This window comes from Mycteria americana, chromosome 2, assembly GCF_035582795.1.
Source record: "Mycteria americana isolate JAX WOST 10 ecotype Jacksonville Zoo and Gardens chromosome 2, USCA_MyAme_1.0, whole genome shotgun sequence".
Taxonomy (NCBI): domain Eukaryota; kingdom Metazoa; phylum Chordata; class Aves; order Ciconiiformes; family Ciconiidae; genus Mycteria; species Mycteria americana.
Genome location: NC_134366.1, coordinates 47,416,859 through 47,433,396, shown reverse-complemented (window position 1 = coordinate 47,433,396; position 16,538 = coordinate 47,416,859).

Here is a 16,538-nt window from a genome sequence, read left to right as displayed (position 1 = left end):
GACATGGTGCAAGCTGGCTGCAGAGCTGGGGCAGGACTGCTTTGGCTTTAACAAGGCAGCAGCGGCTAAGCAAGGGCAAAAACAGCGGAGAAACAAGTTAAGGCACCTTCCCTGGGCTTGCAAGAGCTGAAGTGCAAGTGGCTCCCGGTGGGGGCAATTAAACGCAACCCCCATCCTACCGAGGATGCTCTTGCTAGCATCGCTGTGACAGGACGGAGAAGAGCAGCAGCAAGGCGCCAAGACCATTGGGAAAGCGAAGCCGTCTGCGTGCGGGTGCCCCTGGGGGCCCAGCACCACGGGCATGAGGCGCCGCTTACTCCACATGTCACCCAAAAAGACCCAGGTGCAGCCGTCCTCTGCCTTGTTCTTCCCTTTGTCACTCCAAGAGCCGCTGGAAAAGCCCGTAAGGTTTTCCCTGAGGCGCCAGGCAGCTCTCCCGCTGGGGGTGCTTGCAGCAGGGCATCCCTGCGGCACCCGCATGCCCAGCCTTGGCACCGCAGGAATGGGCTGCTTGCTGCCAGCACTTGGGGAACAGGTTGAGAGCATGGGCATGCACCCTCACAGGGCTTCACTGGGAGGAAACTGTTCCTTTTCACAGTGACTGAAGTGGCATGATCTGCGTTTAACAGACCTGTGGCTGCACACTGCCCTTCAGCTGGGAGAAAACAGGGCTGGAGGGAGGAAGGAAGGCAGGGGCCAAATTGGCTCCAACCAACTGAACACACGTGCGACCACATGCACGCCACCCCACCCACGTGCGTGCGTGCACCCACACTTGCACCCACCCACCCCTACGTATGCACGCACCCGCACACGCGCCCAGACACGCGCACACGTGCACGCGTGCACGCACGTGCATGCACATCCTCCATGCACGCAGACGCCCACCCCGACCCCCCCACAGGCTCCTGTTCAGCCTGTTCTTAACCCCCCGAAGCTGCTGACGCCCGAATGCCTCCCAACAGCCCGCTCCCCTGCTTTGCTGGCCGCACCCTCCATAAACTCAATGCCTTTTTGCTGCATTTAAGGGCCACTTCTTGAGCTGCCCGTTGCGGCCACAGGACACCAAACAGCCTTTGCAGCAGCCCCGTACAGACCTCGCGGAACACCCCGAGCACCCACTGAAGCCACCCACTCCCTGGGGATGACACCAGTGGGGTGGCACTCTGGGGTGGCACTCGGAGACCCCGCAAGATGCTCGGCACAAACTGCCCAAGCAGCCTCACGCCCCCGCGGGTGAAGCATGGGCCGGCTGCTGCCTGAAAGGCAAGAGCTAGCAAGTAAATCCAAATTTATTGTTAAATCGCTGGATATAAAAATAATCTGGCTTTTAGAAAGCAATTTATTTATGCTTTCAGTACTTGCTTAAATATTTATGTGGAAAAGGAAAAAAAAAATCCACTCCAACATAGGACTATCATTGTAGCGACGGCCTTTGAGATTAATGGAAGTAAATTAGCCTGATGTTTTATTTACATGCAGCAAAGCAATAGATAAACTCTCCTCGTGATGGATTTTCTTCATTAGTTGGGCAAACGCCTAAGGTACAGCTTTTGACATTGTTTCTTCCAAGTGTTTAGACAAACAGTTTATCAAAAGCGTATAAAATTGTCAGGAAACGAAGCAGATTAATGACCAGTAAAGGGAAGATCATTGAATTTATGATATAAGTAGCAGTATCACTGGAGCTTAAGAAATGGCTTATTAGATAACCGACATGTACATGCATGCAGAAGTGCTGAGCCCCCCCCCAGATCCACCGCCCCGGCAGCGGCTGCTCCCCAAATCGTCCCTTCATGGGGGTCTCTGCACTGAGGCTTCACCTCCCTCCTCCTTCCCTCTCCTTAGGTCTGGGTTTATTCCGTAACTCTCTCATTAGAGCTTGTGAACATATTATTTCCTCCCAATTAAAAACCTCTTAGACTGGAACAGCTTCAGGGACGATAACCTTGTCTTCGTGTCTGCAATAATGGTTTCCGCAACCTAATTTGGCGATTTTGGCTGCTATTACAGCAGTGCTAATCATACCAGTAACAACAACAATAATATATAGGACTTCTCCGGTCTTTTGATTCTTCAGAAAAAATCCCCCAGCATTAGCGGTTTATGGATCCCAATTGCTCCTCCAGCAATTACCTCTGGAATGATAATTAGCTGTCAGAGAAGGCAAATGGGGAAAAGGAGACCGGGAACCCGAGGGAAAGGAAACATTCCTTGCCATAGCAGAGGGGCTGCACCTACGGGCGTCCGAGGTCTCTGCCCCCCCAGACATGGGCTCAGGTTTTCAAGCTTCAGAAGAGGGATTTTGGGTGCAAGACGACTAAGAAACACGGGTTTAACCGGTGCCGTGAATCTCGGTCTCTGAGGGCTGTCTCCAGCAGGTGGCATTGGCTTGACAGGCTGCCTTTTCCCCATGCTTGCCAAGAGCATCTTAAAAGTTTCATCTCTGCACTGGCAAATTTCAAGCTGCTACAGCAGCAGTAATTCCCTAATTCCCTTGCAGCCTAACCCGCCCAGCTGCGCTTTAAATCCCACCACCACCACCACCTTTTTTTCCCCTCTGTTACGTCTCTTTCCAATTAAAATCCAGATTTGCAGGAGTCGCTGCAGCGCGTTGCTCCAGGCCGGGAGCGTCGGGAAGCGGGACGGAGCAGGACGGTCGCTTGGAGGACGACACGCCGCAGCAGCCGGGGCTCTGCCCGCCCGAGTATGGACCCAGGTGCTCAGCAGCCGCAGGAGAAAGCAACCCTTCCTCCCTGGACAGTGTTTAAAATGCATTGCACCAGCTGTGCGGCGGGGCAGGAACGGCTCTCATTATTTAAAAACCCATCCCTGGGACAACTGTGGAGACCAGTCCAAAAGTCCTGAAGTTTAGGAGGTCTCGGGAGCGCTGATGATCCTACCAGAATAGCAGGCCTCCAAATATGTCCAAATACTACCCAAAATAGCTCTGGAGGAGGAGGTCTCTTAAACTTGACCTTCCCATCACGCCTGCTCATGCACGCTGTGCCTCCTCTTCCTGCAGCACAGAGTGCCACGGGCAGGAGGGGCTTAGTGCCTCCAACCTGGCAGAGGCAGCTCTCTGCGATAAAAGTTTAAATCAAACATTTGCTGCGGTCGATCCTAACCTGCGAAACATTCTAAAGTAAAACGGAAGAAGAAGTGGAGCTATGTGTTTTCATTTCTCTCTCTTCCCCACGCTGACAATGATAGGGAGGAAATGCCAGTGGGATTTTTCAAGACTGTTGAGAGATGAGAAGTGCTTGTACGGACGCACCGAGCGCTGGCGGGTACAAATGCGAATCAGCAGCGTTTTATCAAATCGAGGAGGCGACTGCAAGTGTCCCTGTCCTTGCTCCCAGAAGCCGAGATTATCTCCCCACTTCCACCACCCACTTTGCAAACGAGGTGTAAGGACGAGCCCCCAAACCAGGCACCATTTAATGAAGCGATGGAGGTAAAACTCTTGCTGTGAGAGTTTGACAAGGTGAACCGCATCTGGGTGTGGACAAGCCTTTCTCTCCGGAGTCACCCAGGCATTTGTTTTTCCCAGGCTGATCAGCCATTGCGGGGTCATGCTGGCCCACATCTCAGCTCTCTGCAAGGGGCATCTTCATGGCTCTTTCTGGATTGAAGACCTCGAATGGTGTGAAAGTCAAATTTCTGAGAACTTGTCCCCTAGACCTATTTTGGATACTTGCTGTGTTGGTAGGATTATCTCTGTTCCCGAGAACTCCTAAACTTCAGGACTTTTTGAGTAGACCCCGCAGTTGTCCCCAGGATGGATTTTAAAATGATACAGCTCTTAGAGCTGTGTGCTGCCAACCTGCAGGTAGAGCAATGCCATGCTTTGGGGCTTTGAAATCCACTGGTTTGTAAACAAGGCAAGCCAAAGACAGGAGCATCCTTTCCCAAACAGGAGGAGTTTTGCCTCCCCCATCTGCCTCCATGTGGTCCTTGGGGATTTCCCTGTTTTTCTGTTTCGCTCCCGACTGAAGGATCAGCCTCACTTGTTCTCCTCTTCTAAGCTGAACCAAATTTTATTCCCCTGGGCCATACCCAGCATCACCAATCTAAGAGATGATGTGGGTGCAAAGAGGTTTCTCGCATCTAGCACACGGGGTACCCCCCCGGGGACCCCCCGCTGCCAGCCAGCGGGCAGGGTGCTGCTCGTGCCCCCCATCTATGGAGCGGCCAGGCAGTGCATGTGCTTCCAGTTTGGTTTGGATGCCATGTGAGGTTTTTTTCCCCTCACTAGTCCCTGGCCAAGTTCCCATTTAGGCAATCAGACTCCCCTTTTCACCTTCTTTTGGGATGGGAGGCTGTAGTTTGTGATGCCTGTGCACGGGCAGGCAGAAGAGGGGCTCGTGGCATCCCTGGCGTCCCTGCCACAAGCACGCAGCAGGAGAGGCGAGGAGGAGGAAGGGCAGAGACGTCAGGTCTTTTCTTTAAATCCCTGAGTTTTCTTGACCGATCCCAGAAACTAATATTTCAGTCTGCAGGGGTGTTAACTCAGCAGATGGGCTGCTTGACATTTCCCTGGCTGTCTGGAGGTGGTGATGCCTTCAGAAAGAGCCCAAAAGCAGAGAAGATTTTTCCCACTAGATAGTCAGCCCTGGGAAAGTGGAGAGAAACTCTCCAGGCATGGTTCAGTCCTGTCTACCCCAGTTCATCCAGATGAATATGGATGGTTTTGAACCAGGTGATAGGGAATAGCCCAAGGAAAATGCGAGTCCCAGCCCTGCATGGAAAGGGGATGGGACGTGCCCATGCAACGGGTATTTCCTCACGGTGCTGCTGGTCAAGCTCTCTGCTCGAGCAGGCATGACACCACCTCTTCCAGTCCTGCTTTTTGGGTGAGTTTTGCTCAACTGGATTTTTTCTTTTGGCTGCATCTGAGCAGGAATGGAGTTTTTATTGCAGGATGAGGCTAGCGGATACAGTGGTGTGGGCTTCGCTGCAAGTGTTGCCGTATTTTTGCAGGTGTTTGATTTTAATTGCCCGTTCTGGCTGCATCAGAAAAGGCTCAGAGTAAGAAAAGCGTGTTACGTCCCAGGGCTGTTTATGTGCATAAACAACCTGGGGTTTATTGCCTTGACCTTTCCTGAAACAAGGTCTTGGCTCCTCTGAGTTAAATCTAAAAAAAAGGGGATCTATTAGACTGAGCAGCAGATTTGGGCTTCTAAGAATCGCATCTAGGGGCCGACAGGATACCAGGAGGCTGAGGTCTGCCACAATTGGAACAAATCTTTAATGGTTTTTGTTCAGTTCACCAGGGTCTGCCAGTTCTGCTCCTTGCCCACAGTAAATAGTCTGGGAGCAGGGAAGCAGTGATTATATTCGATTTAAGGCAATTCAGCCCAGTTTTCCTTGATTTGAGGTGAGGGGCAGAGGTGGTGCAAAATGTATGCACAGAATGGACAGGTTAGGTCAGATACTTCTTGCTTTATCTTTTGAGTGTGAAACCGGGCATCACGTGCAAAGACACATAATCAGGTGTACAGAAAGAGTTCATCCTGGCCATTCGAGGCGAAGCTGAAAGCTAAGGGTGCAGAGATCAGAGGTCTCACTTCCCTCTCTGCTTCCACTGAAGACCACAGCAATTTGCTGAGGAGCTGCTCAGAAGCTGGTGGTCACAGCTGGCTGGTGACCTCTGCCTGCCGCTGCCAGGCCCCTGCCCGGCTCACGATGGGTTTGCACACCCCGAGCACTCTTCCCTTCTCCATCTCTTCCCCCGGCTCTGTCCCCATCCCTTCATCCTTGCCAGCTGTAGGGTAAGGGCGGAGGCAGAAGGTTGGTTTTGGGTCCCCCAAATGGTTGGGGTCCAGCTGGAGATGCAGTAGCTTGCAGTGCTTCTTCCTCACCTCAGATAAGACATGAAGGTCTCCAGGAAAGTCAGGACCTTCAGCAACCCTAACTGGTCTCAAAACAGTTAAATGTGTAGACATATGCCCATAGCATATAGGGAGCGGAGCCGCAGAAGCCTGCTCTCCTCTACTGGCAAAGCCACCCATGGTGGCACAGGTGAGCTATTCACTGCCACAGACACCTGGGAGGCTTTGCAGGGTGCTGCAGCTCATTGCCAAGTGCGAGCAAGTCCTCTCCATCTCCACCCCACCGCAGAGGCCTGAGAAAGGACCTTCCCTGCAGACATAAGTTTGCAAATTCACTTTTTCCCCCTACATAGAGGAACTATATGGAGGGTCACCCCATGCCGAGGACTCCTGGTGTGCCTTCGGCCCCCCCTAGCTAGCCCTGGCACCAAGAAAAGCAGTTTCTGTGGTGGGGTTGAGCAAAAGCACACCCACCAAATGAAATCCAGCCAGTTCTTTATTTGCAGAGCAAACAGCAGAAGAGAAGCCAGCGCTTGCTGTCCCCATCCAGCCGCTGGGCACTGCAAGCCCTGGGCTGGAGAGCATTCAGGACTGATTCCAGCGCCAGCCTCCTGCCTGCGCTTCCCACCGAAGGGCTGGTTCCAGAGCAGAGCTGGTGGCTGAAGTGAGGATGAAGTGGAAGAGCTGATGCCGGTCAACCAGGGAGGCTTTGCCTATGGAAAAATGCTGGCAAGTGGTCTCAGTGCTCCTGGCTTGGGGATGAAGCTGGGGGAGCCGGCCAGGCGTAGGCATCTCGCCTCTCCCATGCCAGAAACAGCCAGAAACCATTGCTCGTACAGCACGACTGAGCTGAGGGGGGACTTGGGGCAGGTCGGGGCCATGCGCCTTGGTGGCACAAGACCAGCTTACCTGCCCAGCCGCTTTGCTGCGGTCTCAAGGCTTAGGAGGCAGCTTTAGGAAACCCTTCGGTTGCCATTCCACAGCTCTGTTGTTATCCATGGCTAAATCTAATCAAACACGGATGTTCCTGAGCAAAGAGCGTTTAAGACTTCTGAGACTCGGGCTCAGGGGGGCTGAGAGAGACTACCGGTGGAGAAATGCAGCCTCCCTCGTCAGCCTCGACTCAGCCAGAAATTTAGGCTGAGGCAGGCAACGACTGTGGAGGGGTGAAATCAGCCAGCATGGTCTTGCCCAGGGTTTTACAGGGAGAGGAGGCAACTCATGGGGGAGATGAGGTCCACCCTGCCCGCTGAGCTACCCGCCCCAGGCAATGCTGGGGCCAGCCCTGTTTTGCAAGGGCAGTTTGGGGCACATGGGGCCACCACCCCCCGTGTCACCGAAGTCCCCTGTAAGCTCCGTGCAGATGCTGGCACCACCTGGGAGATGTGTACTTTGACTGCGCTCCAATAAGCCTTTTGATAGCAGCGATGAGGCAATATTTGTCCTGCTTTCTGCCTCCACAGAGGTGGCATTAGGACATCAGAAAGTCCTGCTGCTTCATCTTCCTTTGAAGGGACTTGGAGAAAGAAAGGAAAGAAGGGGGAAGAACAGAGCACCAAAAGCGGGCAGCTTGGGTGAGCAGATGCGTAAGAAGAAAGTATTAGGGTAACATGTCTGAGCTTATCATTTGTGACCTTGAGGTGTCCTCAGAGACTCAACCTTCCCTGGCAAAAGCTGGGATTTTTAGCACAAGACAAGAAACCCGAGTCGAAGGCCTCTGCTGTGGTCCCTGCAGCGATGAGATCCCCCCTCCATCGCCAGGCAAACCCCAGGCTCCCACCCCGTCCCTGCCCGAGGCCTCTTTTTTTACTCCCTGCTGCTGTGGTGCACAGCAAGTCAGTGTTTTGCCTGTGCCGGGGAGGTTTGGAGGCAGCTGGGAAGAGCTGGCTGGTATTCGGGGAGCACTGTGCCAGTGGAAGGGACCAGCACTCAGTGCCCGTGCCGGGGCACCATATCCACTGCAGTATCTTCCGTGCCTTCATTTCTCCTCCTCTTCTAGAAATGGGAAACAAGCAACACGTGTGGGAGCTGTCTCCGCTTTGGCTTGGCAAGGGACTTTTCAAGACTGATCACAGTTCAAGAGGCGCAAGAAAATGTGCAAAACCCCCAAAACACGCTCGCTTCCGTGCCGGCAGCTTGGCTTTGCTCGCCGGGGCCCCGCTCCAGCCTGGCCCCAGGCTGTGCGGCGGGAGAGGCTGCTCGGTCCTTCCCTGCCTCTCCCACCCAGCGATGCTTTTGCACATGCCCTTCAAAAAAAAAAAAAAAATCTCATCTTCCGGAGGCGTTTTGATTGCTCTCAGTAGAGACTGCCTTTTTTATGCCTGCAGCATTATCACTTCCCTGCCCCTGCGTGCCAGAGCTGCCCCTTGCACGCTCTGCAAAGCAGCCAGGCACTGTCTATTTTAATTCCTTTCTCCCACCCCTTTGCCTGCCCTCGGAGCACAGCAGCACATTAGCAAGGGGACGTGGGGCAGTGGAAGGGCTGGGAAATAGAGAACGTTTGGGTGTCGAGAGGCAGAGGAAGGGGGGAAAGCAGGTACCTGCTGGGCTGGTGGCTTCAAGCCCTGGCATGGTGTGAGCAGAGGTGGCCGTGCAGTCACCTGCAGGGACATGGGCAATGAAGTAATTTCTCTGTCTTCGCAGAGCTATGGCCTTGAAGTTTGCCTCTTATTCCATAGAGACCACTGACTGCAAAAACCAGATGCCATCTGTCCACTGTGCGTTGCAAATCAGATTTTAATCATCTTGGGGAGAGGGCTGTCTCCTGCCGTGTGCTGCAAACCAGGTCTACAGGAGTTACTCTGCAAAATTTACATGTCTGAGATGGGTTAGTGATTAGGGCTCCGGCTTCATACTGAGGAGGCTGAAATTCAGTTTCTCCCCCTCACAGATTTCCTGGCCGATGGTACAAAGTGGCTTAGGCCATGCCTATGTTAATCAGGTAAGCGCAGATCTGGTTTTCACCTCCCCGCTGATGTCCCTCCCCACCGCACTCGCACCGCAGCATCTCTGCATCCAGCACGGGCAGTGGGGCTCCCGTGACGAAGGACGCCTTCGAGTTGGGACAGAGGCACCTCCAAGATCCGGTTTTGCTCCCTGAAAACCAAAGCAAGAGATTGCAGATACTGGTGTCGGTGTTGCCGTCTGCTCCGGTGCTGTCAGCGGGCTGATTCACACCAGCTACGGGCTCACCCGGCGGATAATGCATTTGTTTCAAGGGCTGCTGGGTGCCGCGGTAGGTTACAGCGGGCAGTGGAGGAGACGGCCAGGGAGAGAAATGGCAGAAGGTCAGACTTCGTCTGGTCTTGCACAGCCCTTATACAATTCTATAAGGCAAATGGTGTATTCCTATAATAATAAAATGGGCTGCCGAGGATGCTCAAAAGTACGGTGAGCTGTCCTTATCCCTTTTTTAAAATCATTATATATTGAAAAATCATTGCCGGTATAACAGGGAGGCTGCAAAGCTACCTCTTTGTAGGTAAAGAATCAATAAATTGTTTTCTTCTTTGCTGTATGAAAATAATATCATTAAATCATATTGGTTTATTAAAAAGGCAGTACCCCCCCAGCACAGATGACAAGGCTGATCACAGCCTGCCTGTGGGGAGATACAGCTCTTATCCACAGCCTCTATGGACTTATTTATCAAAAAAGAGCTTAGCGAGGCCTCTAAACCCATGGTTATTTATTAGTTGGCATGGCCAAGTTTTGACCCCCACAGAGGTACCCGCAGGGGCAGAGCGGATACGGCCCAGCGTCACCTCCTGGAAGCTTCGAGACAAACCTCTGCTCCTTCTCCTCCGTCCTCGCCACAGGGGTTTGTCACGCAGGATGGCTCCCCGCAGCCGGCACGCAGCTCACTCCTCTCTGCCATCTTATGCCAAAGAAACGCATCCTTCCAGACTGCGTATGGTGAAATCGCAAGAGGGTGGTTAGCTTGGCCGTATCCTGGGACGAGTCAAGTCCTGTCAGCTCATCAAAACCCAAAACTCCAGCAAGGAAGAAAACGATGCATGAGACAGGAGGAAAAAAGACTGAGAACGATCTAATGGTTACAATGACCCAATCCATTAATTTTTTTAATCTGCTGGCATTAGAGTTTAAGCTTTTGAAAGGGTAGAGGAGAAGAAAGGTGCATCGTGTTAGCATCTTCTGACACGCTGCAGAAGCAAACCTGCACCCCTGGTTCACGCGGGCAGGGGCAGCCGTCATGCATTTTGCACGAAATCTTTTTCCCCCACCTCTGCAGCGCAGCAGCGATTGCAGCTGTGCCAGATGTTCATTAACTAGATGGGGTGGAAGGCGCAAAGGCAGTATGGCTTGTATGGAAGCCATTTAATGGGGAATCACTTAAAGAAATGCCCCCCCCCTGCCCCATACACCCCCCAGAGAGCTGTTCTGCAGGACATCTCCGTGGAGGTGCTTGTGATGGAGCTATCTGAAGGTTTGGGCAGGGCTCACGAGGCCGGTGTGAGGTGTCTGATGAGCAATTTCTGGAACTAAGGGCACCAAAGCAAGTTTGTTAAACTGTGCTGATGAGGGGTAGGGTGGTACACAGCCAACGGGGCGAGCCCAGCCTCCGCTGCTTCGTGGACTGACCTGACTGTGCAAGCCCTCCGCAGCGCTGGGATGCATTTTAATCAGCACTCAGGTATCGGACAGGAAAAGGAAATATTCCCCTTCTTTTTCCATAAAGATTCAATCGCTTATTCCACCAACACCCTGGCAAGGCACCTTACCAACGGATGTGTCACGAATATTTTCAAAAGAATTAACTTAACCTAAATGTTAAAAAAAAACCCCAACTCTGTTGTATAGCTAGTGGTTGTGGAGCTGATATAAGGAAAAAACCCTTCCTCTCAGCCCTGGACACTGTCCGTAATAGCTGTCAAAAATGATTACTGTTAGCTCCTGGCAGTTTTGCACTGGGTTTGCCCTAAAAAAGTCAAAACACCCTTAACTAGAGCCAGCAGTGACTTAAGGAAGAAGGCGAGAGCTGCAGGCAGGCCGGAGTTAGCAGTTCAGGCTCTTGAATAATACTATTATTCTAAATACTAAATGCTATAATAATATTACCCGGGTAATAGCCCGGGTCCTGTTTCTGCAGCCGCAGCCCCGCTGCGACGTGGCTGATGGCTGCCACAGGGATGGAGCCCAGCTGTTTGCCAGCCCGGAGGTAAGACTGTTCCTAACCCCGTCTTGAGGACGAGGCTCAGGCCTCTTTCTGTAAGGGGCTTCAGTGCCCCCGGTTTGGGTAAAGGGGGAAGGAGGAGGTGCAGCGCCCGTAGTGGGGCGGGAGAGGAGAGAGGGAGGAGGCAGGACTGGGGCTGGGGGGAGAAGGCGGGACACCCCCTTTTCAGAGGACCGAAGGACACCATGGATTAAACCAATTGTTGAGCTGTTTTCTAATGAGCCTGCTATAGCTTTGCCAGGCGGATCAAAGAAATTAAAATCCTGGGGCAAAATAAACACTTCCATTCAAGCCCTATTAGTCTTCCTCACCCCCACTCTTCCCCCCAGATCCTTATCCCTGACGCAGACGCTCAGTCCAGCCTCCGTTACGAGGATGCTGGGACCGAGGTGTCACACCTACGTCCAGGTGAGACTACCAGGTGTCTGGAGGAGGTTGGGGCCATCAGAGAGCTGCCTCTGGGTGTTTCCCAGCAGCGTTGGCATTCGGACCGGTCTAACGTGCCGCCGCTCACCTCGGGTGCGGGGGGATGCTGTCCTCACCCAGCAGCACCATGCAACGGGTGCTGCCATAAGGTACCGTGCGGTGCAAGGTCCTGGAGCTCAGCCTCCCTTCGGAGGTGCAGGGGTCCCACCACCACCACGCCACGGGTTATCTGGCAGGGCAGCCTCACACTTCTCTCGGCGTGGGGACAGCAGTCCCTGCCCGGCCTCGCGGCTGTCACTGAGCTCTCCTGGCCCCCAGGCTCTAACCAGGGTCCCCACGGGCTGGCCAAAGGCACCGGAGCTGGAGACGATGCGTTGGAGGGAGACAACCAGCACCAACCAGCCTCCGCTCGGCCTCTCCTTCTCGGCTAGCGTGGGCGAAGGGGCTGCTGGGTCCCGAGTAGAGGGCGATGCAAAGGTGGTGGCCTGGGGTGAGAAGCCAGAAGGACTTCACAGGCTTTGCTGAGAAGTCAAACAGAGGGAGGTTTTTCTTTCCGAGCTCCGATCTCTGTCTGTAGCTGAAAGCACAGAGCAATCCCACAGCAAAGGAGCAGGCCAGGGCAGCCCCAGCACGACCTCACTGGAGCCTGGGGAGCCATCACTGAGGCTGGCTTCATCCAACGCCCCTCCATGAGATCCTTCACTCGTGGCCCTTCTTACGAGCATCATCATTTCTCCTTTCTCTCTCCCTCTGCGAAGGAAGAGAATTTAAAGATTACACCCTGCTGAGAAATAAAAAAGTCATAGGTCCTTTGAGACAGAAAGTACGGCCACGGGAGTGGGGAAACAGCTTTTCTACATGTTGGGGGAGGTTTGGCAGGTGGGAAAATATTTCTCAACTGAACACTCTCCCTCTGGTTTGGATTAATAGCTTGGCTCCAGCTTCAGGTAGAAATTCCCCACCCCTCCCGTAAGAAATAAATTTTAAAATGTAACTAGCCCAAGAGAAGAATTATCTGCTGGATGTCATTTTAATGCCAATTTTTTTCCCTCCATAAAGCATTCCTCTTTTAAAAGCACTCCAGCTCTTCACAGCTCATTTTCCTTGGATTTTATAGAGATGCCTCTACTGAGCACATGTGGACAACTAAGTTTTCATGTTGCTTTTAACGCAGCAACATACACAAGATACATGTGATTAAAAAGAACAAGGCGAGCTCTTCCCAGCAAACAATTTATTTCTGCTTGTGAATTATCCATGAGGAAGCCTAGATATGCTTTTTTTTTTTTTTTTTTTTTTGCCCGAACACGTTCCCGTGGTTTTGGGATCCTCTCCCACTCTGGAGAGGACCCTGCGCTGGGATGAAGCCGCTGCTGTGTTGGAGCACTGGGGGGAGTTATTGAACAGGAACTCAATATATCCTTCGTACTTTTCTTAAACTAATAAACAATAGATGTTCTCTTCAAAGGTAAAGGAAGCTAATAAAACACTCACAAGCTCTGCCTTTCAACCCCAATAAAATCCCAGCAAGGCGATACCAAAGTGATCCTTAAATCCAAGCGTTGAACACGATGTAGAAATGCCAGCCCTCAAACGTGAGAATACCGCCGCTGTTTTCTCAATTCACACGGGAAGAGCTGGGATTTGGAGGCCTTGCTCTTTCCCTTTTGCCCTCAGGTGGATCAAAATGTTTCACCTAAAACCTGGTAGTTAAAAAATCAGGTCTTTGATCTCCTGCAGAGAAGTCATGGAGCAGTTCTCAGCTCCAGGTGTGGCACGGGTTTGGACAACCTTTATCTACATTTTAGCAATATAGGGGCAAAACACAGTGTCTGCTCCACAATTTTTTTTTACAGTCCCCACAAATGAAACCCTTTGGTGGGTGTCCTTTGCTATTCATCACGCGGTCTCTCAAGACGGGAGGAAAGAAAGTAAAGAAGGAGAATAGAGGGGGACACGTGCAGCCCCCCTGAGATAACCCGCTCGTGTGGCAGAGGTCCCCTCTCTGGACGGAGAGCCTGAAACTCGCACCTCGAGGAGGAAACGACTCTGATTGATTGATAAATGGTGGGGAGTGAGGCCAGCACACCCACGGGACACACTGCTTAGTGCTTGCGATGCTCCACAGCCCTTTCACTTGACCAGCACCCAGTGGGAGAGGACAGGGAAGCTGCCACCAAATGCAGAGAGGCTTGTGGTACCAAGAGCAAACTTGAATCCCACTTTCGAGGCGGGGGGCGATGCACCACTCCCAGTCTGGCCTGGCAAAGCCTGGCCTTGCACCGTTGTGGGTTCCTGGCGTGCAGCCGGGCTGCACAAAGCAGTTAGCCCAGGACTCACAGTCCCAGGTGGTCTCAAAGCGGGCTCAGAGGGGTGGTGGAAGGAGGGTACGTGCTGTGCTCGGCTGGGGCACACGTGCCATTTTGCACAGCGGACAGGAGAACGTGCACGTTGTCTGATCATGCATCAGCGCAAATTCATGGTTTCTTGATTCTCGCTTGCTTGGTTTGCTCAAAGGAGGAGGAAGCAGAGGAGCAGACCACGGTGAAGCTGCTTGGCAGAAGCCCAGTCCCAAAGCATCACGTTTTCCAGCGCCAGGGGTGGTGCGTGCTGCTCTCCCTGGCTGCTTGGGCATCTGAAACACAAAGCCTGGGGACCGGCCTCCTGGAGACCTCCAAGGGCATCTCTCCCAGAGCCTCTTCCCCAGGGTGACTCTCCTTTTTTGCCTCTATCTTCTGGCAGCTCCCTTGGTCCTTACCCCTGCTTGCTGCTGTGCTGCTGGCCCGCCAGCACAGGGAGGGCAGCTGATGAGAGCTGGCAGGAGCCCGGGCATGAGTCTGAAACCCAGAGAGAAACGGGAAAGATGCGGCGTTAATTACGATGGCTTGGGACCAGCTGGAACCATCACACCAAGTTAACAGAGGAGAAAACAGCTCACTGCTCAGGGACGAGGCGGCCTGGGGGGCTCGGCGGTGGATGCCAGATGAAAGCCACCACCACGTGCCGGCCACGGCCCTGGAGCATCACCCTGGCATCACCATGGAGGCAGCTTGCTAACATGAAAATAGCAAGCCCGCCAGCAGCAGTGTTTTCCTTTGAAGCCCTGCTGTTGCATGTGGGCTCCCAGACTGGCAGGGTTTGAGCTGCCTTCTTAGCTAAATTGGGAAATTAATTACCCTGAGCCGCACCTCCAGGTGAATGACGCTGGGCAGCTCGCTCTCGGCGATGCCTGGTCTCGAGTGACTAAATCGAGCTCAGCGAAGCAGCCTGGAGCCTCGTCTCTTGGCATGCTGCAGGACCGTGGCTTTCAGTAGGCAGGATGTTAAGGGAAACGCTGTACATCGAGGTCCAAAATACCTGTAGCTCTTGGTAGCTGGAGAGCTGGGCTGGGGTAGCGGCAAACGCACATCAGGTGGCCGCTTCTGCTAGAGGTACTGGTGTGGTTATTTAAAGTCTTTGAATGGAAATGGACAAAACCTATTAAAATAAATGGCACTGGTTTTATGCTTCTTGTTGCCTCTGCTTCAAGCTGTTGATTTACAATTAGTTTGCATTTATAGATAGTTTGCATTTTTGGAGTGTTTCCTTTTGGAGTTGTAAAAGGTCAGCCTTAAAAGAAAACATGCATTTTGAGTCTGTTTTGATCCCGTGGCAAGGGACGGGTTCCCCCGTGAGTCGGGGAGCTTCAGAGTTAAGCAATAAATGGGTCCCTTTTATAGCCACTTTCAGATTTCCCTTTCTGCTGTAAATCTGTGTAAAGATAAGTACGCTCCCCGGGCAGCCCAGGCGGCAGGAGCCCCCCTATTTCACAGCCCCGGCAAGCTTGGCTGTGCCTGCAACGCTGTACGTGTATTTCATGGCTCCCTGCTTTGGTCTTTTTCCCGGTAAGCAATTGCATTCAAGGGCCTGATTTTTGTTTATTCCTCTGCAACCTGCACTGTTGTTTACATGAAGGCAAAGGGTATGAAAAAAGCTATCGAACCAGAACAGGGGAAAAAAGGGAAAAGCTCCCTGGAGCTGCAGTTGGATGCACTGACTGCACCTGGTTGGGTTCAGGCATGTTTGCTTGCTCCCGAAGCTGTTGATCACCTGATGGTGGTAATATTTTCCTACAGGTTATATGGGATTGGCTTTAAGGGGTTCTTTTTATTTCCACCAAGCAGAGAGCGTTTCCAGGTAAATGGCTTATCTGGCCCGGAGCAGCACAAACCGAGGGGCACTACTGCTCTGCATGGGTAATTTTGTGGGTTTTTTTCCCCCTGAAATGTCACTGCTTTGAAAGAGAGCTGAGAAAGCAGAGCCAAAATCCTTGCCTAGAATTGGGTGGCTCGTTTGTGTGCGGCACTTACCTAGGCGGCCCTTATCTGAGCTATGGTGAGGATGCATCAAACTGGCCACCGATATACTTTGCTCTTGCTTTTTATGAGATAAGGATAAGCTCAGCAGGAGCAGGGTAAGACCAGTGGTTCTTGGGAAAAACCATATAGGCAGCTGTCCATCAATAGCCTGGTGTTACATACCGGCCACCCTCGCCTACACCACTGCTATAGGAACCGTAAACCACTGGCTAGAGATCTCCCTAGCCTGGGCCGTAAGAAATACTGTCTTTTTGGATGGCAACGCACTTAAATTAGGTCCTTGCTCTGAAAGGTGATGGCACCTAGAAGGGGAACACACAATATAGAGAATGAAGCCAACTGCTCTTTGGCAGTTTTCTTTCTGGCTACAGGGGTCACCCAAGCTTTTCAGCACACTTTTGGGGGGGGGAAAGGCTGCCCTAAGATTTCCACCAAAAATTCTGCACTGCAGGCAGGGAGTCTCAGGTCAGCCCTACCAGTTTCCCAGCCCTTCCTCTAGCCTGGGAAAAGGAAAATGCTCTAAATAAACTGCTATTTAATAAAAAAAAAATCCTCTAACCCCTAAGGAATTGTGGAAAATTGTTTCAAAACTAGTTTTGAATGGGAGCCTAGCACTGGAATTTAGATTTTTCAATTAAAAGTGATTGCCTCCCTAATAGAGCTTTTTTTTTTTTTTTTTCTCTCAGAGGGAGGGAGAAAAAGTTGTCAAAGAAACAAAGTGTTTCT